The following is a 21,045-nucleotide window of genomic DNA, read 5'->3' on the forward strand; positions in this document are numbered from 1 at the left end:
AGAGGACAATAACAGACTATACATTTTTTTGAAGCTAGAAGCAAGGATTTTGAATATTTTTTTCCTAAAAGGAATAATACTTATTTGAGGAAGTGGATGTATTTACCATGATGTGAGCATTATACAAAGTATAGGTATAAAAAAATATCACATGGTACCCTCCAAATAAGTACTTTTTTTTGAGAGTGGGGTCTCGTTTTGTTGCCCAGGCTGGCCTGGAACTATGTCCTCAAGTGATCTTCCTGCCTCAGTCTTCTGAATGACTAGGACTACAGGAAAGCACCACTGCACATGGCTAGTACAATTTTTATGTTTCATTTAAAATTTTTAAAACAAAAGCTTAAAGAAAGACATAAGATGGGGAGTCAGGTGTGGAATCTTATGATACTGCCATCAAACAAAAAGGATGTGTGGAACATGGATTCTGTCCTCAGTTGTCTGAGGTGGTGTGCTCCTGACATGATTTAGATCCCCTTTTCATCCTCTGAAAGGGTTGAATGGATTTCAACCATTCTGTGACCCCTAGATATGGTCACCATGGACACTGTGCTCCTCCAGGCGACTCTCTGTATTCAGGAGGGTGACCAAAGTGAGGCCACACAAGAAAAAGACTATCTCTGTTTTACCCCTGGTCTTGCATCATATTTTTAAAAGACATTTCTCCTAAGAAATATTCCCATTTATATTCAATGTGAGTGGATGGAAAAAGGCTACATATTCGTGCCTGGGTAGAAGTCCTTCCTTCAGAGATGAATCAGAGTGTTGAGTAATGCTGAGTGCAAAAGGTGCTCTGTCCGCACTCTAAGTCTCTTAGGACTTGAGAGAAGGCAGTAAGAAAGGCAATAAGAAAACTAAATTCCAGCTATAAGTTTCTGCCATATTCTCTCCAGAAGAATGCAAAATGAAAATAATTCTTACTTTACATAATTAAGCAACAATTCTTCAGTAAGACTAAGGTTGAATTTTAATTGGCCAAATGACCTGAAAACATATTTGGCAAAGAATTTTTGGCAATATGTGAAATTACATATGTAGTTCTACAGATATTTAGAGAGGAGAGAGAGACAGAGAATTATGAAAATGTTTGTACATGCCTTCTTTAACCTGATTAGCTCTTGATGATAAAATTATTGGAAATTTTAATATTCATCTCCATCATTTTTAGTTTTTTTCCTAAATTTTATTTACTGAACACCTGCAACATTTATAATAAAGAAGTCCACTTTATTTAAAATATGAGCATATTAAAATAAAAAATTATTGACTGTGCACATAGCATTAGCTTTAGAGTCAACCAGATATAGATCTGTCTCTGATCTGCTGTGTTCTAACTACATGACCTTAGAATGGCAGTTTTCATCCCTCATAGTCTCAGAGTGCACATCACTGGATCCATGAGAAATGATCTGTCACTGTCTAGAGTGAGTGATTGAGGCAGCCATTTATGGAGCAGTTTATAAGACATCCAACAAAGCTGAAGATAACCTGAATGTTCGTAAGAATGCAGAAATCCTTTTCAGATGATTCCAAATAGCCTGCATTATGATAAAATTGTTTAACATGGGCAAATGTTGAAAGATAAAGAATGCTTATATTTTAAGTGATTACTGTTTGGGGCTGAATTGTGTCTCCCCAAAATTCATATATTGAAGTCCTAACCCCCATTATGTTAGAATGTGACCTTATTTGGAGATAGTCTTTATAGAGGTGGTTGATTTAAATGAAGTCATTTGGGTGGGCCCTAATCCAATATTATTTGAAAAAGAGGGAGCAAGCAGAATTTCAACACAGGACAGATGGAACAAGATGTGAAGAGACATAGAGGGAAGCTTTCTATCTACAAGCCAAGGAAAGAGACAGGGTATAGAACTTTCTTCTTTTTCTTTTTTTTTTTTTTTGGTCAAATATTATTTATTCTTCAAAGTATACTTTCATATCCAGTCTTACATTTTCAAATAATCAAACAATACGGAACACTTAAAAGTATGTGTTTCACTATTGACCCCGGTAGTAATGAAGTAGTAGCTTAAATTTTAGCATTAGTACTCATTATCTAATTTTAGGTTATTTCTACCTATTGTCACACATCTAACAATATTTTAGGGATAGGGTGTCAATTTTTATGTTTATGAAATAAAGTTCAAATGAAATAGAAATAGAATGAAATAGAAAAGAATGATCTATATTTATCTATCTTTATCTTTTCTACTTCATAATTATCTATGAAATAGAAAAGAATTATCCAGTACTAATTAGCACTAATATTTTGTGTATAGTCTTATGAATATTTATTATGGATAAGTATTTTCAAAAACAGGATCAAACATGTTTTTTCAACTTTATTACCACTTTATACCTATTGACCATTTCCAATAAATAAATGGCATCATAATTTCAAGTTAGTAAATTTTGTTTCATGTAGTGGATTTGCTCAAATTTAATCCATCCCTTAATGTGAACATGTAGTACACCCAATTTTCAGATACCATAAACAATGTCCTTATAACAATCTTAAAATATAAATAGTGATTAGTTTGTTCTCTCTAAGCTCTCTGAAGGAAGCAACCCTACCAGCACAATAATTTCAGACTCCTAGCCTCCACATGTGACAATAGAATTCTGCTGTTTAAACCACTCAATTTGTCATACTTTGTTTTGGCAACCTAGCAAACTAATACGGTTGTTTTTTTAATTCATTTTATATTTTTTGTATGAGCAGTCTTCATTTGTCTTCACCTTCAATAAAAGCAGAATTCACAAAGGGAAAGTGAGAATTTATGAAGCCACTCGGCATGAGCAAGAAATTAAAAAAAAAACTACACAATAGAATTTTTAAAATATATTATTTAATCTAGTTCTTCACAGATGGAAGCTCCAAGTAGACTATTCATTTTCTTTCAAAAAGAGAAAACAAAACTTTAGGTTTTCTAAAGACAAATTGATTGTTCCATGACTCAGGTTTACTGTGCATTAAGAATAAACAAGAATTTATAGGATGAAAGAAGGCAACTCTAAATTGTGTTCCTTCTCATGTTGTGTATTCACTTGGGTGCACTTTACAGTGCAGGCACACAAAACTATCTAGAAGGAAGTTTACTTTTACAAGTCACTGAACACTAATGCATAGTTTTAATGAGACCAGAAATATGCTGGTCAAGGCTGAAACCCTGAAAGCTAATGACTGAGGCAATTGTGAGGCTTCCTGGAGGAATAATGGATTTCTGGGCCTTGATAGTATTTAATTACATGGCTTCCAGGCCATTAGTTTATAAGGAAATATCTAGTTCTTTTATCTCATACCCAAGTCTCCTTGCCAACTCACTTGTCCTTTTCAGAGTTAACTGCTAATGCCTGAGGAAATACCATTAATATGGGTGTTTCTCCACTCAGCATGCTCTTGCTACGCCCATCCACAAGGTGGGGGACAGACAAATTTTCAGGACTTTAAGTGTGAATTCTTGTTAACATCTCTTTCAACTAAATAGGAAGTAGTATACTTAGGTTAAAAAAAATGATTGTGATTCAATAAAATTCTTATTTCTGAGAATCACAGCCAGACTAGGGTACTGAACATGATAGAGAGATAAGGAAATGAGGGCTGTGGATGGGATACCATTTTATGACTGTTATGAGGTAGTTTATCCCTATTTGCAAATGAGCAATAAACAGTTGAGAAGAATTGAATCTTTTGTTGAAGGACAAACAGAAATCACCCATAGCACAAGAGTTAACAACAAGAATCAACAAATAGGACTGTCTTAAACTGAAAAGTTTTTTTCTCAGCAAGAGAAACAATAAGAGAGGTAAATAGGGAGCCTACATCATGGGAACAAATTTTTACTCCTCACACTTCAGATAGAGCCCTGATATCCAGAGTATACAAAGAACTCAAAAAATTAGACAATAAGATAACAAATAACCCAATCAACAAATGGGCCAAGGACCTGAACAAACATTTCACAGAGGAGGACATACAATCAATCAACAAGTACATGAAAAAATGCTCACCATCTCTAGCAGTCAGAGAAATGCAAATCAAAACCACCCTAAGATACCATCTCACTCCAGTAAGATTGGCAGCCATTATGAAGTCAAACAACAACAAGTGCTGGCAAGGATGTGGGGGAAAAGGGTACTCTTGTACATTGCTGGTGGGACTGCAAACTGGTACGGCCAATTTGGAAAGCAGTATGGAGATTCCTGGGAAAGCTGGGAATGGAACCACCATTTGACCCAGCTATTGCCCTTCTCGGACTATTCCCTGAAGATCTTAAAAGAGCGTACTACAGGGATACTGCCACATCGATGTTCATAGCAGCACAATTCACAATAGCTAGACTGTGGAACCAACCCAGATGCCCTTCAATAGATGAATGGATTAAAAAAATGTGGCATTTATACACCATGGAGTATTACGCAGCACTAAAAAATGACAAAATCATGGAATTTGCAGGGAAATGGATGGCACTAGAGCAGATTATGCTTAGTGAAGCTAGCCAATCCCTAAAAAACAAATACCAAATGTCTTCTTTAATATAATGAGAGTAACTAAGAACAGAGCAGGGAGGAAGAGCAGGAAGAAAAGATTAACATTAAACAGAGACACGAGCTGGAAGGGAAAGGGAGAGAAAAGGGAAATTGCATGGAAATGGAGGGAGACCCTCATTGTTATACAAAATTACATATAAGAGGTTGTGAGGGGAATGGGATAATAAACAAGGAGGGAAATGAATTACAGTAGATGGGGTAGAGAGAGAAGATGGGAGGGGAGGGGAGGGGTGATAGTAGAGGATAGGAAAGGTAGCAGAATACAACAATCACTAATAGGGCATTATGTAAAAATGTGGGTGTATAACCGAAGTGATTCTGCTATCTGTATTTGGGGTAAAAATGGGAGTTCATAACCCACTTGAATCTAATGTATGAAATATGATATGTCAAGAGCTTTGTAATGTTTTGAACAACCAATAAAAAAAAAACACAGAAATCAGGTGGGGGACCTATTCATGAAACCCTCTTTCTAATCCCAAATCCCATTCACATTTGAAAACTGCCATAAAACATACACAATTTAAGTAAAAAGATATTAGGAACTATGTTTCTGAACTTATTTCTCAATGATGATCTTTATACTTTTTATGATTTTCTAGGTATAACTGATAGATTTGATTTAATTCCAACTTATCATTTTGGTGCAGGATATTTTATACTTGAAGTGGCATAGTAAATTTGTCTGATTCAATATTTATTCCTTACTTATTCTGAAAGATATATATAATATATAATTATTAGAAAAATAAAGTGATGTTAGAGATGAATTAGAAATAAATTCTGTCTGTAAATGAATTTATTTATTTATTTTTTAAGTATTGTGTGTGGGGAGCGGGGGAGAGTGCTCTGATGGATATTAGGGAATACAGTCACACACAAGGCAGAAAGGGTCTCTCTTCTGAAGGTTATAGAACTCTTAAGATCCAGAAGGAAACCAGACACACACACACACACACACACACACACACACACACACACACACACCCCTACTCATTCAGGACAAGAGGCTAAACAGAGGCTACTCAGTCCATCATTTCACCTCCTTGGATGTGGAGTGACTGCTTACTCACTTCAGTAAGTAATCTGAAGAGTAGGAACTGTGTCTTATCTACAAATCTACCTCTAGCACCTGACACCTGAAAAGTACCTGCTTCTTTCAATTAAACTCAACTTCTTTCTCAGTAAATCTTTTATCACACATCACAGCCAGACACAAGATTTAAGATTGACTTTGACTTGCCCCTTGCCTTGGGGCAAATTCCCTAGTAAAATTGCCAACACATAGCTTAAACCAAATGAACATAAGGGAGCATTGGGAGCATAACCGGTCTTTAGTAATTCATTGAAAACCCAGTAGGATGTTGGTTGCCATATAGGTGGAGAATCAGACCTGAGTTTTCATCACCAAGCCTCCTGTCTTTTTCACATTGGTGGAAGAGTTGCCCACTATTCCCTTAGCAGGTTTCATTACTTTTGACAAAGATAGTTTTTTTTGAGAAGGTAGTAAGACTGACATACCAATAGATTATTGTACTTCATCAAGGAATAAAAGGATCATTATTGAGTTGATATAGAACTTAAATGCGAAAACATCTTTCTGGTATAGGAGAGAAATAGGGCTTATCTGGGCAAAAGATATGGCAGAAATGGAGTGAAAAGAGAATCTTGATCTTTCTCTTTTTTTCTCTCTCAGCATATTATCTCATTAAAGAGGCATTGTTGAGTTCTAGTTCTTCTGTATAAAACTCAAATAATGAGGAGAGTGAATAACCACCCTCCCCAACACCCACCATTACATATTTAACAAAATAAAAAAGAGGAAAAACATACAATTTATTTCTAAGCCTGGGCAGGGCCCAAAGATGCCAAACCAGTCAAATTATACCAAATGATGTGTTGTGTGGGCCTGGAGCACCTGGGCCTGGTGGGGAACCACAAGGGCTAGCTCAAGGGCTCTGGTGCTGAGAGACAAAAGAAAATCTAGCTGCATAAATACTGGGGAGCCCAGAAAGGGAGCCCTTGTGCTGAGAAGTCCTGAAAAATACCTGAAACCTCCCAGGCCTTCTTCCCAGTCCTCCTCAAATGGATTGTGCAGGCATAGCCAACTTATTCGAATATGTTTTGTATATAAACAATCATCACAGTCATGACCAGATATCATAGAGAAAAAAAAAGACAAGAGCAGAAATACCTCCGCAGAAGGACAAAAACAAAGCAGAAAAATGTTCCAACACCATTGCAGGAAAACATCGTCTGAATTCATAACAAGAATTTTAAAAAATTGTTGAAGGAATGGCAACTCTAAAGAATCACAAAGAAGTGAAAAATACAGAATTCAGTGAAAAGTGTGTCAGATCAAAGGAGAGAACAGATGCCCAAACAACAGGAAGAGGTGAAATGAAACTAATAGGATTCTGGAAAGAAACCAAGAAAAAAGTAAAAGTCATCTTTAAAAAAAGATTACATTGGGGCTGGGGATGTGGCTCAAGCGGTAGCGCGCCTGGCATGCGTGTGGCCCGGGTTCGATCCTCAGCACCACATACCAACAAAGATGTTGTGTCCGCCGAGAACTAAAAAATAAATATTAAAAAATTATCTCTCTCTCTCTCTCTTAAAAAAAAAAAAGATTACATTGTGGGCTGGGGGTATAGCTCAGTTGGTAGAGTGCTTGTCTAGCATGCATTAGGCCCTAGGCTCAATCCCCAGCACCAAAAAAAAAAAAAAAAAAAAAAAAAAAAAAAAAATCCATTGCAATGACTGTCAGACAAAACAGACACAGTAGAGACCATATTAGAGGAAAGAAATGAGAAAAGAAAAGAAACTAAGACTAAAGAAATATTTTTAAAAAATATTAGAAGTACAAGTGGTTAGGCTAGAAAATTACAAACTTGCAAATAAACTGTCTACCATACATCAGAATAGATTCCCAATGTTAAATTCAAACATTAAGAAATAAAGACAATCCATTTAAATATTAAAATAAAAATCTTGTAGAAGGCTTTTTATAACTATTGTTTTATATATTTAAGAATTTTATGAGTTAAATCTCAAAAACAGCAAAGAGTATATTAACATAACTTAGCTATATAAAAATAAAAAAAAAATTTGCATGGCAAGTTAACTATAAGCATGTACAAAGGTTAAATGTCAAGGAAAGAATAAGAAAATTTGCACCAATAGCACACACCTGTAATCCCAGTGGCTCAGAAGGCTAAGGCAAGAGGATCATGAGTTCAAAGCCAGCCTCACCAACTTAGCAAAGCCCTAAGCAACTTAGCAAGACCTGTCTCAAAATAAAATATAAAAAGGTCTAGGGATCTGGCTCAGTGGTGAAGTATCTCAGGGTTCAATTCCTGGTACCAAAAGAAAATTTGGGAAGATATGTTAGAAAATTTTTACCCTTCCCTTCCAGTAGATATGAGAATTTGGCCTATAGCAGCCTTTCCTTACCACAAAACAAACAAACAACAACAACAAATTAGAAAATCTGGGCTAAGGCTAATAAATCTTACAATCCTAACAATTCTATGATATTATATGTTCACTCTTAGAATTAAATGTTTCACACATGTAAGTTGAGATTTGGATTCTAAGAGTTGAATCCTGACTCATTTAATAGAACAATTTTCTCTAAAAATGATAATGGAATTTCACAAATGCTTTCTGCCACACCTACTCTTTTCCAGAGAAGAAATGAGAGTATGAATTTATGGCAATGGAGCAAGCACCCAAACACACTGCAGTTTAATTTTCCTTTATTATTATATTTATAATTTACTGTGGATGAGTAACACTTATTAGTATGCTTTCTGTTGCCACCAACACTGAAAGCTGCTTTCTGTCTGGACCTTCCCAACCATGAAAGTAAATAATTCTTTGAAATATACATGAGTCAGCCCCAGTAAATTGGGAGAGTTCAATTGAGTTTGGAGGTACTGAAATTCTGATGTATTTTCCATTCATCTCAGAAACCTGATCTGTATAAGGTATCAGGGAAACAAAAATTAATTTTTAGAATCATAAAACACTATAAATCATCTAACCAACCTCTCTAGGCCAGATGGCTTTTCATTTACCAGCAAAGTAGATCACTAGATGTCTGAACATGAACCAGGGCTTTTGAACTGTGGAGAGGAAATGTTTCAAATAGCCCACCAGCTACCCAGGGCTGGCAATGGAAATAGGAGACGGAAGAGGGAGAAGGAAGGGAAGCTGAGGTGGTTAGGTGAACAGGGTTCACCTATATAATAATATTCACACCTTTACAACAGTGCTCTAAGTGAATTTGTAGGGTGATGTTTTTACACATCTAGCCCCTTCTAGGGGAATCTTAAGACCCCAGGACTAAAATTAGAGTGAGAAAACTGGTTTATCAATAGGTACGATATTCAGAAAAAAATAGGGATGATGACCCAGAAAGTTGAAGCAGAAACAAATGGAAAGCTTTCTTCAACTCTACGGATGACTAAGAACAGTAGTGCCTGCAACCATGAGGCCACATGCAATATATTTTAAAAATCCATATTCTCACATATAACTAATGAGGATGAAGATGACCAAGCCATCTCAATACCAGTGCTCTGCAGTCCTGCCCAGAAAGGAAATCAGTGCATGGACACAGTGGTAAATGTCTGTTAATCCCAGTGACTGGAAGACTGATGCAGGAGGATCACAAGTTCCTAGCCAACCTGAGAAACATATGAGAGACTGTCAAAAAAAAAAAAAAATCAGAACAGGACTGTGGCAGAGCATCTCTGGGCTCAATCCCCAGCATGAGAAAAGAAAGAAACCAGTCCTCACTCCTAATTGGATCCTCTTTTTCTACTTAAAATTTCATTACAGTCAAGAAGAAATAGCAACAAACAGAAAAGATCACCCAGAAGGACAAGGGCTTCTGGTACAGGAAGTTCTCAGAGTATCCCTGCACGTAATTCCCATTGATTCATAAGTTCCTGCAGGGAAGCACTGTGACTACTATGTCTCCTGGGACACTCTTCAGGAGGAAGCAAGCAGTCAGCATACTGGCACTATGTGAAAGAGGAGACACACCAGCCCAAGTTAGTATCCCTGGAGCTAGTGTCTTGCTGGAGATTCAGACTGAGAGCAATTCATGGTAACTGGTTCCTCTTTGTTTTTTGGTGAACATGAACTGAGTAGGAATATCAACCTTTTGAGTTCATTCACAACTATCACTTTTCATTGGGCTACAAAGATAAATGGAAGTAGAAGGACAGCAAGGGATGAACTATTTCCAGGAAGAAAGGATTCATTCCTGTAACAGGATTCCAGCACATGGTGAACGGCTGGGATTTATTAAATAGGAATAAAGAACATTCAGTGAGGACCCACACTTGAGCCAAACTTTACCCATTGCTGAAATCCATACAGCTCTGCATGCATATAGTGACCTGGGAAAAGGGGGACTTCCAAAAGTTTATTTTGTAGAGGGAAAAAGCAGCTCTGTGAAGAGAAATAACCCCCTCAAAAAAAAAAAAAAAAAAAGACAGGTACAATCAACTTTACTTAAGAGGGGGCTTAAGGGGGCTGGGGTTGTGGCTCAGTGGTAGAGTGCTCGTCTGGCATGTGCAAGACCCTGGGTTCGATCCTTAACACCACATAAAAATAAATAAACAGAATAAATAAACAAAATAATGTGTACAACTAAAAAATAAATATTAAAAAAAGAGTAAGCCTTAGCTTAATTTTCAGAGGGAAAGAGTACTTGGGAGTAAAGCATTCTATCACTCTTCTTGAAATAAAAGAAAGCATGAAATGATATTTGGAAAAATTGTAACTTACTTACATCTATTATTAAATAGGTGAATATTCAAATTTGAATTTAAGAAACAAAACTCATATTTTAGAGTTTGCTGATTGTTTTTCTGGAAAGGGAGAAAGAAGGGAAATATATGCCAAAACTACTGCTTGAAGGAAATAAAAATTATCTGAACAGGACATTTTTTTCTTATTTTAAAATGTCAAAAACAATATTAATGGCATTAAAAGCACTGAGTTCAATAATTCCCAGGAAATTAGATTGGGCATTCACTCAAAAAACAGAAAGTGTACATTTATTACATATCTTACCTAGGAATTCTTTTATTTAGAAATATTCTTGGGGAATTGTATACTTTTTTAAGATAAATATTTTTTTAGTCATTACTATAGGAATGTGTTGTAACTCAATGCACTATTCAGAACAAGTGTTCTAGACACAGAGTTTTCCACTTAACTAATTAGAATAGGAATTGCAATATAGCTATAAACTTTACCATTTCACTCATATCTTATAGGGGCATTAATTCTTCCAGACTGACATTAAAATTGATCTATAAGTCACAAAGGAATATTAGTAGTTTATCTCTAAAGATACTTAATAAAAAATATGACCAAGTAAATTCTTTAAAAATGATTGTTAGATAATAATCTTAAGTTAATAAAATATTAGTTTTTTCTCCTATGATATAGAAATAATAAATAATTACTTTTATTCCATATTTTATTCTTTTACAAAATTTGATTTTCTTTAATGAAAACCTAGCTTTAACTTCTTACTTAAATGCTAATGGTTATTTAACTTAATTGATTACAGAATATTTTGACTTTTATGATATCTGCCTTAATCATATGGTTCTTTTGAAAAAAAAATTGTGGAGATCCCTGAAACCACAGTTAGTTCCATCAGGTTTCACAAGAGGCACTCAAATCAATTCAGCTGCCTCAAGGAATCTTGGCTAATGGAAGAGGAGGCTATGATTAAATTTCTGTATGTTTTAGTATGCATTTTTGAATAAATAAAAATGAACCCCATTATTATGTATAACTATAAATGCACTACAATATAATTTTAACATTCTGTATATTTTATGATAATGAGTAACATTGATTTAAAAAAGGCCTGACAATCCAACAAGCTTATTGTCATTATTCTGAAACATTAATATTCACTAACAAAAATAAAAACTTGTGGCTGGGGTTATGGCTCAGCAGTAGTGTGCTTGCCTAGCACGTGTGAGGTGTTGGGTTCGATCCTCAACACAACATAAAAATAAATAAAGGTATTTTGTTCAAATAAAACTAAAAATAAATTTTAAAAAATAAAATAAATGCTTATGTGCTCAATTTCAGACATGATAAACAATAATAAGCACTTTTCTTTTTACTTTTGACATCTTCTCTAAGGAGTACATAATCAGTATTCTTTGAACTCTGTGGTGTTATGTTTAGCAAAATTTATTTTAAAAAATAATACTTAATGGCATGACTCACTTTGGCTTTGTATTGAATTGTTTGTTCACCTTGATTCCATAAGGACTATCTGAACTTACAGTCTCAACTTGAATGGGTCCTCTCAATGAGGTTTCTACTTAATCAATATAGCATATCCTTTATCTATTTACTGTGATACTGTGAAAACCCACGGATATACTTAATACTAAACCCACACAGTACAGTTCAGGGGTAAGTCAAAAAGATTACCCTTGGAGTCAGATCACCTTATGGTTTCTTTCTTTCTTTTTTTTTTTTAAGAGAGAGTATGAGAGAGAATGAGAGAGAGAGAGAGAGAGAGAGAGAGAGAGAGAGAATTTTTTAATATTTATTTTTTTTAGTTTTTGGCGGGCACAATATCTTTGTTTGTATGTGGTGCTGAGGATCCAACCCGGGCTGCACGCATGCCAGGCGAGTGTGCTACCGCTTGAGCCACACCCCCAGCCCATCTTATAGTTTCTTAAGACTGTATTCTCAGGAGGGACATTTCCATCCACTGCAGAGTATGAGTTCACTGAGGAAGGACTCTTGGTACCTGGCTACGGCCTACATTGTACAAAGTATATGTAGAGAGCATGGAAGAGAATGGCTCTGGGATTTGTCACTCTAGAAAATGAAAGAGAGTGATTTCATTTTTTACCTTAATTTGTGCACCCATGAAATATATTACCAGAGGACAGCAGATCCATAGAGTTTCACTTCTGTGTGTCCTAAGTCATCTGCAAAGTTTTAAAGGGTAAAGATTGGATATCCAATCCAGGAAATGTGACATAGCTCAAACTCATTTTCGGGGGACTTTCATGAAGTTGCTTCAGTTTAGTATACATAAACACCATAATAATATAAATTATTGGCTCCAACCATCAGTGTCTCTGCTGTTTGCAAAGCACACTTAAAAATGTAATTAGTAACTATTAAAATCATGAGCAATGCCAGGCTTGATGGCTAATGCCTGAAAACACAGAAAGCTGAGGCAGAGTTGAAAGTTCAGGCCAGCCTGGGCAACTTAGGGAGGTCCTGTGCAACTCAGTCATCCTCTGTCTCAAAATAAAAGATGAAACAGAGCTGGGGATGTTGCTCAGTGGTCAAGCACCTCTGGGTTCAATCTCCAGTCTCAAAAAAAAATAATAATAATTAATTAATTAATTTGATTAAATAATTGGGCAATCCTAAGCAGAATAATCAAATTCAGAGGTATTTTCCCTCTCCATGACAAATCTCCTTTCTTAAGAACTGGATGCCTAACCTGTCTGAACAGAATAAATACCATGAATTTATTTGGCATAAACAATATACAAAACTGGAATGGTTACAACAAAGACCAAAAAATTGATATATGATAGACTTTATCCTTAAGAATCTTTGAGAAACAACTTCTTCCATCAGCCCTACCCTGACACTGTCATCCTTAAGATATCTGTGCTGCTTCTTAATAAGGAGCTTTGGCAGCATCCTACTTAGGGGCCAACTGGACATTTCCCAACATGCTTCCCTTTAGCCTACCACAGCTGCTCGTTGTATGGAACCATACATTTGATAACAATCTGTTAAAATAAATTCATACAACCAAAACAATGATGCAAGGACTGGGTGATGAGAATAATGGGCTTTATGTTCCACTTGATTCACTGAATCTTTATTCTCATAGTAACTGTTAGTAGTTATAGACTCAGTATGCAATATATTTTTATAGTAGGTATTGACTGATATTTCTTGTAAATGACAGCCATGCATTGATTTTTACAAGTTGGCATCTTAGCTTCTTGAACATAACTGATATTATATGGTAATCATAAGTCTCAGGGAAAGAAAACCGCATTGGCCCTTAGAAATATGAAACATAGCAAAACTTCTCTGGTTTGTAATAAGTCATTTTGTACTTTTTATTATTTCAGTGACTAAGACTATGTAATTCAGATTAGTGAAGTGAAGAACAAAGACATCCTCAATTTATTTAGCCCTCCAGAATTCTCAGAATACAACAAGCATCTCTCAGTAAATAGGTTGTTTCAGAAGTGAAGGTCAAGACATCATGTGGACAAACCAGAGGCCTTAATTATTAAATCTGGTTCCCAGTGGCAAATTGTGTATTGAAGAAAAATATATGATTAATTTCACAAGCTTATCTCCGAATATTGTCCCAAAATGCATTGCTTTACATGAAGATAAAATCTTACCAGGCTGCAAAGAAACTCTGCTGTCAGTTTTCCTGTAAAATACAACTGAAATAACACAGACTACGACAGTGTAATAGAAATAATTAAGTAATGCCACATAATTATCACTGTCTTGATCCATATTTAAGAAACATAGAAGTATTATGTGTGTATGCATATATCTCTATATAAATGGGTATATAATGGGTACATAAATGGGTGTATATATATTGTACACACACACACACACACACACACACACACACACACATATATATATGTAATTTGATAAATACATGGATGTATGGATAGACAGATAATAGATACAGAATACTTAGCATGGCTTCATAACAGTTTCTAAAAAGTCTATATAGGAAAAAGAACATTCACTAGTTTAAAAAGGAAGACCAAGTATTCTAATACTAAATGTCCATGTAGTCCAGAGATTCTTTGAAGAAACAGATGAATTGAAGAAATCCATATTTTTGTGTGAGGTATGTTGGTCAGCATAAAAGTATTTAGGGGATCTTCACCTGAAAATAACTGTCCTTTAGTTGATCAGTTCGTATACATGCTGCTTAGGAACACTGCCATATTTGGAATCACCACCTGGGTAAGAGTTGCTGCAGAATCACTTCCTTGTACCGTTCTCAGAGATGCCATTCTTCTAAGAACTAATTAAATTTAATTGTGATTATACAAGAAAGTGATTAGCGGGGCTGGGGATGTGGCTCAAGCGGGTTTGATCCTCAGCACCACATACCAACAAAGATGTTGTGTCCGCCGAGAACTAAAAAATAAATATTAAAAATTCTCTCTCTCTCTCTCCTCTCTCACTCTCTCTTTAAAAAAAAAAAAGAAAGTGATTAGCGACATCAAATAATAAGAATAACAATTTTTTTAAAGCCAGTATTTTTGAGGACCTATTATATTCACCAGACACTGTACAAAGAAGTTTATATTCATTATATTATGTAATTCATAATATAACCCTATGATAAAAGTATTACCACCACTTTTCAATAAGGAGCCAGGGATTGTACAGCTAAAATAAATATTTAAATCAAACAGCCATTTAATGACCGATCTGAAATTAGAAATTCTGCCTCTTTGTAAATTTTATTTCCGTATTTCTAGATTTAGGCTCTTTAATTATTTTGAGATCTATAAATAAGGAGCTTAAGTATACATGATTCCTTTATATCATACCAATAACAAAAAAATATTCAGTACTTTTAATAATATCATAAGTTTTTTCTTAGGTGAATGAAAAGAATTATTTATCAGTTTACTGAAAATGTGATGTTAATGGTAGAGAGGGGAATAACCCAGATCATTACACCTTGGACTCAACTCTCTATTCCTAATTCAGTATAGAAGGCTTATATTGGAGGTTAAATTTTGTAGTAAACAGCATATTTATGAATAAGAAACAAAACTATTACAAAATGGCGCCTTCCAAAATCCTTGGTTTATGAGTCTTTAACACATCTCTAGAATAGATCTTCTACCTAGCATGGTCCCCAGCCTGGGTGTCATAATGCAGGTCTGTGAGAGGGTAGTGACAGGAAATAGGTAGAGCCCTTCTACTGCACATTGCCCACATCTCTATTAGGTAGCATCCACACAACAGAGACAAACCCAGATGGTGATGTTCAAGTGCACTTCTGCCTACAGCAAAATGTTGAGCCCCAGAGTCCTCCTGTAAGCATAGCAATAGTATATAAAAATCACATATATTTAAATCTGAGCTACCAGAGGAATCCATGTCTCAGATAAGAAAAAGTGGGTAAAACAAATATTTTCTTAAATTTTGTCAGCTTTATAAATACCTAATAATGCAGAAATTAATAGTCTATCATTGGGTTAATTATTTATGAGGAAATAATTGAGCTAATGAGATTCTTTAATAGGAAATGGTTGGTACTGGTACTTGAAATAAAAACAAGTTCTTAAAGATATAAAAAATAGAGCAGGAGAGAATTAAATTCTTACATCTGGGAAATTGCAAAATCATTGCCCACAAGAAGTGACATCTGGGATGCAAAACATAAGTTCATATATTATAATCAACAGAACACCACTTTGCATTTATCATGTTAATAAACATAGCCACCTATGCAGAATTTCATGAAGCAAGCAATATTTTTGTTAATCTCTTTGCAACCCACTCAAAAAAAATGTGGGACTAAAAGAACTGAAAAAAAAAAACACAAAACTTCCTTTCTTTTAGTGTGAACTACTGTTTATTATATTTTTAAGATTTTTTCCACCAAAATCATTATAGGAGGAAAAATAATATTACCCAAAATTGCACAGTCCTAACAAAACAGCATTTTATAATAATAGCATTAGTATAATTTTACCTTCTTTTTACTTAACAATGTGTTTTGTTTTGGTATCAAATTATTTAAAAGTAATCTTTTTTACCAAGGATTCTGGTAAGAATCCAGTGTTTGGCTTTTTCCCCCTTTACTTAACCTATATGAGATATCAATCCATTTTCTCCTATAAGTCTTACTAACTCTCCATTTTTCTTTTAGTATCTTTAGATACTAGGTATAGTGCAGACCCCCAATTCAATTGCAAAGTCTGCACCAGACACATTCTTTATAAACTCAACCCTTCATTTAAGGTTTTTATTTTCTTTATCTTCACATTGCCATCTCAAAAAAACACAATGTTGACATTTTGTGAGTCAGCCCACAATCAACAAAAAACTATAAATATAGAACCTTTTTATTTTATGCTCCTTTTATTTTTGGTTAAATTAATTACAATGAAATGTCTTACTCCATTGTCCTGGTATTTGGCTGATAAGCATCCCAAAGAGAACCTGATCCAATGACCCATCAATCCTCACTTCATTCATTGCCATCTTGAATATTTTCTTATTCTCCTGTCTGGCTTCTCCCCCTGGTATCAGAAGAGGACCTCTAGCTCAAAAAGTTATCTATACTCAGATTATCCCTGTAGCCTTGCCCTGATGAATTGCCATGATGAATTACATGAAATTTAGGGAAAGTGTGTCTTCTGGAACTAGATGTCTCAATTCAAATCCCAGCTTCTTCATGGTTGTGGACAAGTTACTTAATCATTTGCCTCTTTCTTTATTTGTGATACAGACTTACCTCATAAGGTTATATAAAGCATTTAGGATAGTACCAAATAAATAGTAAATATATGTGTTATATATACATGCATACATACATACTTAGTGTACATGTATAAGGGGGTAGGGTAAATAGGAAACTTAAATTTATATATGAGAATTTTAAAATTCTTTGGGTATATTCAGATGAAAATAAAAATCTGTGACTTGGAAAAGTTTCATTTTTGATCAGATAAAGAGATTTGGTTGGTTAATGACATATAAATGGGTCTTAAAACAGATTTGTATGAACTTACTCTAAAAGAAGATATAAGATAGAAGATATGAAAAACTTTGGAACAGAACCTGAAAGCAGAACCTTTTGACAGACACATAGTTTAGTGGATATTTTGTTAAATGAATTAGCAGCTAATAAATTATAGCCAATAAATTTCTGAATAACAGTCATCTATATGAACAGAAAAATCTCCAACTTCTTATAGAAAATAACACTGTTATACATCCCATTGATGCTGTATACAACCATTAAAATCATTTACAATGATTTTTTTTATCTGTTGATCAAATTCCTCCCTAATACATCCATCACATTATTAGAACAAATTCAGGTTTACTAGACAAGCATAAATCAGAACAGGATGAACTTCATAAAGAGCCTAGATGCACTAACAAAAGAAACTTGAGTGGGGCTGGGGTTGTGGCTCAGTAGCAGAGCACCTGCCTAGCGTGTGTGAGGCACTGGGTTCAATTCTTAGGACCACATATAAACAAATAAAGTTCCACCAATAACTAGTAAAAATTTTAAAAAAAAGTTTTGAGTAATGCCATGTAGGAATTAGTGACTATAAATTTCAGAAACCTCTGGAGGACATTGGCCCTGTGCCCACAAAGTGAGGGGGTCCACTGGGCAGGAGGTCAGAGAAAAGCAGCCATACATTTAAAGGGCCTAGAAATGTCAGATGATGCTTAGCCAGTTTTAATCTGAGTGTAACTTTCCACCTCATAGACTCAGTGTCAGAGAACTCTTGAGATGTCACTATTGTGGGAAACAAGGAATGAGTACTAAATGCTTAAGGATTTTACTAGATTTTTCTTACATAAATATACTTAATGACAGGAAAAAATACTGATTTTTAGTCTAATGTCACCTTTCTGACTTTACTTTGAAACCATTTTACTGGCATTTGAATTTGACCACAACATAAAATTTGACTCATTAAGTAGCATGGCCACAACAGAAAATAACATTATATTAGTATTTTTCATTTTAAAAATTAAAAGATAAAGCTAAAATGTTAATAATCTAGTACAAATGGTAGCATTCTCATGTATTTGTTGATTGATTGTATATCATTTTCTGAGAAGTGTCTGTTCAGGTCCATAGCCCATTTATTGATTGGGTTATTTGGTGTTTTTGTTTTGTTTTGTTTTTGGTGTTTAGCTTTTTGAGTTCTTTACATACCCTAGTGATTAGTGCTCTATTTGATGTGTGAGGGGTAAAGATTTGCTCCCAACATGTAGGCTCTCTATTCACCTCAGAGATTGTTTCTTTTCCCAAGAAGAAGCTTTTTTGTTTGAGTTCATCCCATTTATTGATTCTTGATTTTAATTCTTGTGCCAAAGTAGTCTTATTAAGAAGTTGGGTCCTAATCCCACATGATGGAGATTTGGGCCCACTTTTTCTTCTATTAGACGCAGGGTCTCTGGTTGTATTCCCAAGCTCTTGATCCATTTTGAGTTGAGTTTTGTGCATGGTGAGAGATAGGGGTTTAATCTCATTTTGTTGCATATGGATTTCTAGTTTTCCCAGCATCATTTGTTGAAGAGGCTATCTTTTCTCCAATGCATATTCTTGGCACCTTTGTCTAATAGAAGATAATTGTAGTTTTGTGGGATAGTCTCTGTGCCCTCTATTCAGTACCATTGAAAAATGTTCATCATCACTAGCAATTAGAGAAATGCAAATTAAAACCACTCTAAGATTTAATCTCACTACAGTCAGAATTGCAGCTATTTTGGATACAAACAACAATAAATGTTGGCGAGGATGTGGGGAAAAAGATACACTCATACACTGCTGATGGAACTGCAAATTGATGCAGCCAATATGGATAGCAGTATGAAGATTTCTTGGAAAATTGGGAATGGAACCACCATTTGACCCAGCTATCCCTCTCCTCAGTCTATACCCAAAGAATTTAAAAACAGCATTTTACAGGGACACAGCTACATCAATGTTTGTAGCAGCACCATTTACAATAGCTAAACTTTGGAACCAACCTAGATGCCCTTCAATAGATGAATAGATACCCCCAAAAAAGTGGCATATATACACAATGGAATATTACTCAGCAGTAAAAGAGAATAAAATCATGGCATTTGCAGGTAAATGGATGGAGTTAGAAAAGATAATGCTAAGTGAATTTAGCCAACCCAAAAAACCAAATGCCGAATGTTTTCTTTGATATAAGGTGGCTGATTCAATAGTGGGATAGGGAGCAGGAACATGGGAGGAATATACAAACTCTAGATAGGGCAGAGGGGTTGGAGGGGAAGGGAGGGGGCATGGAATAATTAATGCTGGTGTAATGTGATGATCATTACTTTCCAAAGTACATGTATGAAGACATAAATTGGTGTGAATATACTGTGTATACAACCAGAGATATGAAAAATTGTGTTCTATATATGTAATAAGAATTGTAATGCATTCTGCTGTTGTATATAAATAAAAAAATTACATAAAAAGATTAATCAAACATATCATGAAGCAGGAAAATGTGTAAGAAGCCTAATAATGCATCTAATAAGAAATCCCAAAATTTTTTCAGTGAATCTTGAGCTGCATCATCGGAAACTCAAAACCATGCAGTTCTAGGGTTTCTGTCAACATGCATATTACATATGTAACTGGTCTCAGAGAACTTGGAAGATACAGCTAAAATGGTAAATTCCTTTGGTTACAACACACATTTGCCTACAAGTTTATGAGGCAATAAGACTGATCTCAGCCTCCCTCTTTATGCACACATGTGCGTGCCACTCACACAAACACCATCCACAGAAACAGGGGATACGCTCTTCATTGTCTCAAGCATTGCCTGGGAAAAAAATAACTTGTGGGAATGAGTTTTTAAAAATATTTAAATTTAACAAAATTTAAAATTAAATAATAAATCCCTTGAACCTACAATGAAGTCCAATATAGTTTTTAAAGAAGCATTCTCTATTCTATTTTGATAATGCCAGTATGTAGTGTGTAGTAACAATAATGTAATTATTTTCCATATGATCAATTTTACAAATTCAGTTTTATTTATTTTTTGAGAGAGAGAGAGAGAGAGAGAGAGAGAATTTTTTTAATATTTATTTTTTAGTTTTCGGCGGACACAACATCTTTGTTTGTATGTGGTGCTGAGGATGGAATCCGGGCTGCAAGCATGCCAGGTGAGAGCTACCGCTTGAGCCACATCCCCAGCCCACAAATTCAGTTTTAAATTAAAGTAATTTAAACCAAAAAAATAATGGTAGCATTCTCAAATTCCCATGGTGTTACAGTATGTTTATCAAAATTTTGAACATGTGCTGAATCATACAATGAAATTATTGGGTCTTATCTGTCCCAATCCCTTTTTAAGACAGCAAAGTATATATAATATCTTTTAGTGTAATTTTCCACAATTATTGTTGTTTGACACTATGAGTATGGCAATTTAGTATGTTTTATCCTGTTCTTTGTGATTGTTTTAATATAATGCTTCCCAGATCACAGTGGCTTCAACCTGTAATCCCAGCTACAAGGGAGGCTCAAGCAGGAGGATTACAAATTTGCAGCCAACCTAAGCAACATAGCCAGACACGTGTCTCAAAATAAAAAGGGACTGGAGATATTGCTCAATGATACAGCATTTTCCTAGCATGCATGAGGTCTTGGGTTCAATCTCCAGTACTAGGGGA

The sequence above is a fragment of the Urocitellus parryii genome, chromosome 1 (genome assembly GCF_045843805.1).
Source record: "Urocitellus parryii isolate mUroPar1 chromosome 1, mUroPar1.hap1, whole genome shotgun sequence".
Classification (NCBI taxonomy): Eukaryota; Metazoa; Chordata; class Mammalia; order Rodentia; family Sciuridae; genus Urocitellus; species Urocitellus parryii.